Source organism: Rhinopithecus bieti, unplaced genomic scaffold (assembly GCF_001698545.2).
Source record: "Rhinopithecus bieti isolate Rb0 unplaced genomic scaffold, ASM169854v2 scaffold_13259, whole genome shotgun sequence".
In the NCBI taxonomy this organism is placed as follows: domain Eukaryota; kingdom Metazoa; phylum Chordata; class Mammalia; order Primates; family Cercopithecidae; genus Rhinopithecus; species Rhinopithecus bieti.
This window is the reverse complement of record NW_016807544.1, coordinates 499,520-506,766: the sequence shown is the minus strand read 5'-3', so window position 1 is coordinate 506,766 and position 7,247 is coordinate 499,520. Positions and strand designations below refer to the sequence as shown.

General features: G+C 42.8%; 1 long non-coding RNA gene across 1 annotated transcript in view; it reads right to left on the bottom strand.

Moving 5' to 3' along the window:
* Positions 1 to 5,965: 5,965 nt before the first annotated feature.
* The window catches only part of LOC108536193 (uncharacterized), a 6,401-nt gene continuing 5,119 nt past the window's right edge, over positions 5,966 to 7,247 (bottom strand). Inside the window, exon 3 of the long non-coding RNA XR_001887444.1 lies at positions 5,966 to 6,423. This is a non-coding gene — a long non-coding RNA (uncharacterized LOC108536193). The remainder of the gene's footprint in view (positions 6,424 to 7,247) is intronic.

Below are 7,247 nucleotides of genomic sequence, written 5' to 3'. Positions count from 1 at the left end.
TAATCTCTAAGCTAGTTTAGGAGGTAGTTAGGATTATTTAAAATCTCCATTTTGCACTTGAAGAAACTAAGACTTAACAGAGAGGCTAAGTAAATTGTCCTAGACCACACAGTGAGTCATAGCAGAACTGGAGAGAACTGAGATTCAACTCAGGCAACCTGGTTCCAGAGTCTGTATATATATATTTTTTAATAGACAAGGTCTTACTCCCTCTCCCAGGCTGAAGTGCAGTGGCGCAGTGTTGCCATAGCTCACTGTAATCTTGAACTCTTGGTCGTTGGGACCACAGGTGTGCACCACTATATCTGGCAAAGTTTTTAATTTTTATAGAGACAGGGAGGGACTCACTTTGTGGCCCAGGTTGGTCTTGAACTTCTGTCCTCAAGTGATCCTCCTGCTTTGGCCTCCCAAAGCATTGGGATTATAGGCATGAGTCACTGAGCATGGCCTCAGAGTCTGTATGTACTCTTAGTCAGTATACCGGCACCTATCTGTAAAAGTGTTTTCTGAACTCTAAAATAGTATATAAATGTTGGCTGTGATTACAGTGAGTGGTACAGCTGGTAGGTCGGTGGGTTCGTCTTCGCATACTAATGGAGGGTGTATCTATCAGTGCCTAACCTACTGCCTAGTACTCAATAAGCTCTCAGTCACTCTGCCATCCCTTGCCCACATCCCAAGAAGGAGTGTATCCATGCAAAAGAATGGCAATTCCATCATGTACAGAGCAGGGGAAGAGGGCAGACTATAAAATACTGAGGAGACAGATCATGAAGCTGCAAGCAATTGCACCTGACCTGGGCATCAACAAAACCCAAGGAAGCAAAGATGGAAAGGCTTCGGATTGGAATCTCCCCTACTTTTCATAAAACACAAAGCATGGGAGAGTTTCCCTGATGTTCCACCGGCCCAACAGGCTGCTCTCTGGGGCTCCCACTGACTTCACAAAGGTTTCCATCCAGTAACCCAGAGAACAGGCAAGTGTCTTAGAGGTCTCATCAGTGTCAGGAGACTTGTGTCTCATGTTTGTGAGCAAAAGATTCACAGCCTTCAACTAGGAAAGGCAGAGCCATTAAAAGGTCTCGTTGAGTAGAAATCTGGAAAACCACATGTTAAAGTAGAAAGTATTTAATCATTTGAGTCTGAATGTTTTCTAATCATTATTGCGCCCTTAGTCATTTTATAGAGTTGAGGTTCTCAGGGACTAGACTGTTGTCATCTAACAGTTCTTGAAAGAACTTCAGACGACGTAATCAACTGCCCACTTGACATCTCCACTTGGGTATAGAACAGTGATCTTAAACTTATCATGTCCAACATTAAACTGCTGAGATTTGCCCCCAAACCAGCTTTTCCCACATTCTCCATAAATGGCAATGCTAGCCTTCCAGTCGCTCAAACCAAAAACCTTGATGTCATCCTTGACTCCTCTCTTTCTTTTATTCCCTTTCTGATTCATCAGCAAACCTGGTTGGTCTAGCCTCAAAATGTATTTCTAAATTCTGACCACTTTTCACCATACCCATTGTCACCTCCCTTTTCTAATTTGCTGTTATCCCTTGACAGGCTTATTGAATAGCCCCTTCTCACAGTCCCCGCACTTGATTTCTGAAGCCTGTTGCAAACCCAGTAGCCAGAGTGATCTTGTTGAAAAGGCAGACCACATCACTCCTCTGCTCATTAAAATCGTCAGTGTGGCAGGGCATGGTAGCTCACATCTGTAATCCCAGTACTTTGGGAGGCCAAGGCAGGAGAATTGCTTGAGCCCAAGAGTTTGAGACAGTCTGGGCAACACAGTGAGACCTTGTCTCTACAAAAAACAAAACAAAACAACAACAACAACAAAAATTAGCTGGGCGTGATGGCACATGCATGTAGTCCCAGCTACTCAGGAGGCCGAGGTGGAAGAATCACTTAAGCCCAGCAGGTTGAGGCTGTAATGGGCCGAGATCACACCATTGCACTCCAGTCTGGGCAACAAAGTGAGACCCTGTCTCAGAAAAAAACGAAAAACAAAAACAAACCTCTTCAATAGGCTGTCTCATTTAAAGTAAAACCAAAGTCCTCCTTTGACCTGAAGGACCCCATGTGAATAGGACACCCTACCTCTTGTAGCTCTTACCACCCTTGAATTTGCTATCTTTTCGTAAATACACAGGCATTTTCCTGTCTTAGGGCCTTTGCACTACAGTGCAGTTTGCCTGAATGCTCTTCCCCTATATCTGTATGGCTGGTTTCCTAAATTCTTTCAGGTGTCTTTACTCAAAGGTCACCTTGTCAGCCAGGTGCCATGGCTCACACCTGTAATCCCAGCACTTTGGGAGGCCGAAGTAGGTGGATCACCTGAGGTCAGGAGTTCGAGACCAGCCTGGCCAACAAGGTGAAACCCCGTCTCTACTAAAAATACAAAAATTAGCTGGGCATGGTGGCACACGCCTGTAGTCTCAGCTACTTGGGAGGTTGAGGAAGGAAAATCACTTGAACTGGAAGGTGGAGGTTGCAGTGAGCTGAGATCGTGCCGCTGCACTCCAGCCTGGGCCACAGAGTGAGACTCCATCTCAAAAAAAAACAACAAAAAAAGTCACCAGTTACCTTGTCAAGAAGTTTTCTCTGGCCACTCCAAAAAGTAGCCCCTCCTAACATTTCACATCCCCCTTCCCTTTCTTTTCTTCTTTGCATTTACCTCTCTCTAATCTGATATTATGTGTTTAATTGCTTACTTTGTTTCCCCTATTAGAACATGAGCTTTATGAAGGGAAGCGATGAAGGGATTTTTGCAGGAAGGGATTTTTGTTTGCTTTGTTCACTATTTTATCTCTAGTGCTTTGAATGGTGCCTGACACGTGGTAGACACATGTATAAATATTTGGTGAATAAACGAATAAGTAGAATAAAAAATGAAGGACCCCAAATTAGCGTGGACCTTTTAGCAAGTCACTTATCCTCTCTACACTTCAGTTTCTTTGAATGTGAAATTGAGTTTTGCATTAAGACAGCTCCCAGTTTCCCTCCAGCTATGTGCAGACATCTGTGAGTTAACTTGAAAAGCTGGGACCTTGAAAAGGGTCTGAAGATTTCGGTTCAAGCCCCTGTAACATCACTTGCCTGAGTCTTAGTTTCAACTCACACAAACAAATTGAAAGGGCTCCACCCAGCGACCGCGAAGGTTAGTCTAGCTCTTAAACTAGAAAAAGCGTAATTAAAAAAGGAAGGCGCCATACCCCTCAATACCACACGGCGGCGCAATGGTCCACCTTTGTCTCTAAGAGGGCAATGCTGTGCCAAGTCCTTTATGAAACAGCCCCCACTACCGTGCAATGTATTATTCAGACAACTGTGACGGTTGCTCATTCCTCAGATCTTATTGGTTTGTTCAAATAACAAAAATATTTAAATTGTTACTGTTTTAGATAAGAAGGCACAAATCTGAGCTCAGTCTTGCCAACGTGATTTAAAGACCAAGGTTTGCCGGGCATGGTGGCTCATGCCTGTAATCCCAGCACTTTGGGAGGCCGAGGCAGGCAGATCACCTGAGGTCGAGAGTTCGAGACTAGCCTGGCCAACATGGTGAAACCCCGTCTCTACTAAAAATAGGAAAATTAGCTGGGTGTGGTGGAGGGCGCCTGTAATCCCACCTACTTGGGAGGCTGAGGCAGGAGAATCACTGAAACCTGGGAGGCGGAGGTTGCAGTGAGCCGAGATGGTGCCACTGCACTCCAGCCTGGATGACAGTGTGAGCCTCCGTCTCAATACATACATACCTACATACATACATACCAAAACGTTTGAAAAGCTAAAGAAGTCTAAATCTGTGTCAGGTGAGGGGTGCCACAGCCATGCTAACTTAGTCCACATATCTGTCTGCACATAACCAAGAATTTCTCTCCATGAGGTAGGAGGGGTGGGGAATAAAGAGACTGTTTGGATTCCAAGACCTTTTGTTTGCTTGGAAGAAGCCGTTAAAGCCTCTAGCAAATAAATGACTGTGAACCTAAGTAAGCCCTTAACAGGAGTCATTGTCATTATTGTTACTTATTAATAGTGTCATCCTCAGCTTCTGTTTTCCTTCCTCCACCATCTCTCCAACTAACAATAAAGGTTTTAGTTTGAATTTGGTATGTAAAAAGATAAAAGTGATTTCGTAGTTCTTTATTACAATTACACAAATATCACATGGTTATTTTTGTTGTAGCAAAAATAAAGTAAAATGAAGTTTGGAAACGTGTACAGTAATGATGTGGAAATCATAGTTGGGCCATCTGTCCCTGCCCCAATCTCTTGTTGAATTGTAATCCCCAATGCGGGAGGTGGGGCCTGGTGGGAGGCAATTGGATCATGGGGGCGGATTTTTCATGAATGGTTCAGCACCATCCCCTTGGTGCTGTCTTCAGGATAGTGAGTTCTCATGAGATCTGATTGTTTAAAAGTGTGTGGCACCTCCCCTGTCAACTCTCTCTTGTTCCTGCTTTCGCCATGTGACGTGCCTGCTCCTCGTTGCCTTCTGCCAGGATTGGAAGCTTCCCGAGGCCTCCCTAAAATCAGATGCTGCTATGCTTCCTGTAAAACCTGTAGAATCGTGAGCCAATTAAACCTCTTTCCTTTATACATTACCTTTTCTCAGGTATTTCTTTTTTTTTTTCTTTTTGAGACAGAATCTTGGTCTGTTCCCCAGGCTATTTCGGCTCACTGCAACCTCTGCCTCCCGGGTTCAAACCATTCTCCTACCTCAGCCTCCCCTGTAGCTGGGACTACAGGCATGCACCACCTCACCTGACTAATTTTTGTATTTTTAGTAGAGACGGGGTTTCACCATGTTGCCAGGCTGGTCTCGAACTCCTGAACTCATGTGATCCACCTGCCTTGGTCTCTCAAAGTGCCGGGATTATAGGCATGAGCCACCTATTATCTGGCCAGGCATTTCTTCATAGCAATGCAAGAACAGCCTGACACAGAAGGCACTAAAAATGACCCATGCTCCACCACTTAGCTCAGAAATAGCTGTTAAGATTTTTATATTATCCACCCAACACATTTGTAATTATATTTTATAAGGATTTTTTTACTACTCTTTCATTTATCATTATACTGTACACATTTCCACATCATTAAAATTTTTCATAATTATCAATAACATACTTTTTTTAATAACCTGTTTAAAATTGACAAAAAGTGTATTTATTTATATCATACAACATGACGTTTTGACATATGTATACACTGTGGAGTGGTGAAATCAAGCTAATTACCAGATGCTTTGCCTCACATATTTATTGTTTTGTGTGGTGAGGACACTTAAAATCTACTATCTTAGCAATTTTACAGTATAAAATATATTGTTATTAACTATATTCACCATGGTGTATAATAGATCTCTTGAACTTATTCCTTTTTTCTAACTGGTAACCATCATTTCCTCTCTTTTTCTATGAGTTCTTTTTTTTCTTTTTTTTTTTTTGAGACGGAGTCTTGCTCTGTCGCCCAGGCTGGAGTGCAGTGGCCAGATCTCAGCTCACTGCAAGCTCCGCCTCCCAGGTTCCCACCATTCTCCTGCCTCAGCCTCCCAGTAGCTGGGACTACAGGCGCCCGCCACCACGCCTGGCGAATTTTTTTGTATTTTTGGTAGAGATGGGGTTTCACCTTGTTAGCCAGGATGGTCTGGATCTCCTGACCTTGTGATCCACCCGCCCTGGCCTCCCAAAGTGCTGGGATTACAGGCGTGAGCCACCGCGCCCAGCCGAGTTCAACTTTTTTAAATTCCACAAGATCTATTCCATAAGAGAGTGAGAGTTCATGTGATATTTGTCCTTCTCTGTCTAACATACTATTCTAATTAGAAAATCAGAATATTTTAATGGTAGAAAATGCTAAATAGTATAGGACAAAGAAAAAAAATCACTCCTAATCTCATAATCTAGATTGGTGATAATTGCTGTTTACCTTTTGATATATTTTTTCAATAATATTAATGCATATGCATTTTTCATAAGATTAGGAATATGTTACACATATAGTTTTCTTAATTTTCAAATTTATTTAAAATTATTTGAAAATTACAACAGATTTCTTTTTTTTTTCTACTTAACATGATTATTTTCTCAGTCATTTCATGTTCTTCAAAACGCCAATGATAGGAATAATTTTCTCTTTCCTGAAATCTCTCTTCTTGTGATTAGAGCTGCTTGAGGTCCTGGACGGAAAGGCTTGGATGAAGTCCTTGCAGACTCAGCATGGTTGTAAGCAGTATAATTTCAGAGGGATGTCCCATGGGCTCACTCTGCAACCAGGCTGGATGAAGCAGAAATGATTTGACCTTCACGCCTTAATTAAAGGCTCTGATCATTGTTAAAATGCAACTTGCTCTCCAGAGATGCAACATTCTAAACAGCCCCCCATAGTTTATTGCTTTTCTGAACTGAGGTTTTCCTAGGAGATAGAAGAAAAGAGGAAAGATTTCTTACCTTTTTAGTGGTTCAAGCTGCATTAACTCATAATTCCTCATAGAAGAATTAAATACTATCAATTGTAATAACATTTACAATTTATTAAGCACTTATTATTATGTATTAGGCACTGCCAAGAGGACCTCTTACTTCATCTCACCCTCACAGCAACCCCATTTTATACAATCTCATGTTACCAACAATGAAACAGAGGCTAAGAGAGGTGAAAGGCCTCCCACACTCATGACATGTTGATCAAGAATTCAAACCCGGGTCTGACTCCAAAGGTCTGTTCCATAAGCCCTGCCACACATCTGCCCAAACCATTTGCTTAAAATCATGTTTAATGCAAATAGAGTTTATGAATCAGAAACTAGGGCTTCTTTCCTGAAATGGTATAACATGAGAGGTGAAAGTGGTGGGCTGGTTTTTTTAGAACAGGTCAAAGGGGCCAGGCACAGTGGCTCAAACCTGTAATCCCAGCATTTGAAGAGATGGAGGCAGGAGGATCCCTTGAGGCGAGGCCAAGAGTTTGAAGCCAGCCTGACAGTGAGTCCTTATCTCTACCAAAAATTAACAAAATTAGCCAGGCGTGGTGGCATGCACCCGTAGACCCAGCTACTCAGGACGCTGAGGCAGGAGGACCCACTGAGTCCAGGAGTCTGAGGCTGCCATGTGATCACAGGAGGACCCACTGAGTCCAGGAGTCTGAGGCTGCCATGTGATCAGCGAGCTATGATCGTGCCACTGCTCTCCAGCCCGGGTGACACAGTGACACCTTGTTTCTCAAAAAAAAAAAAAAAAAAA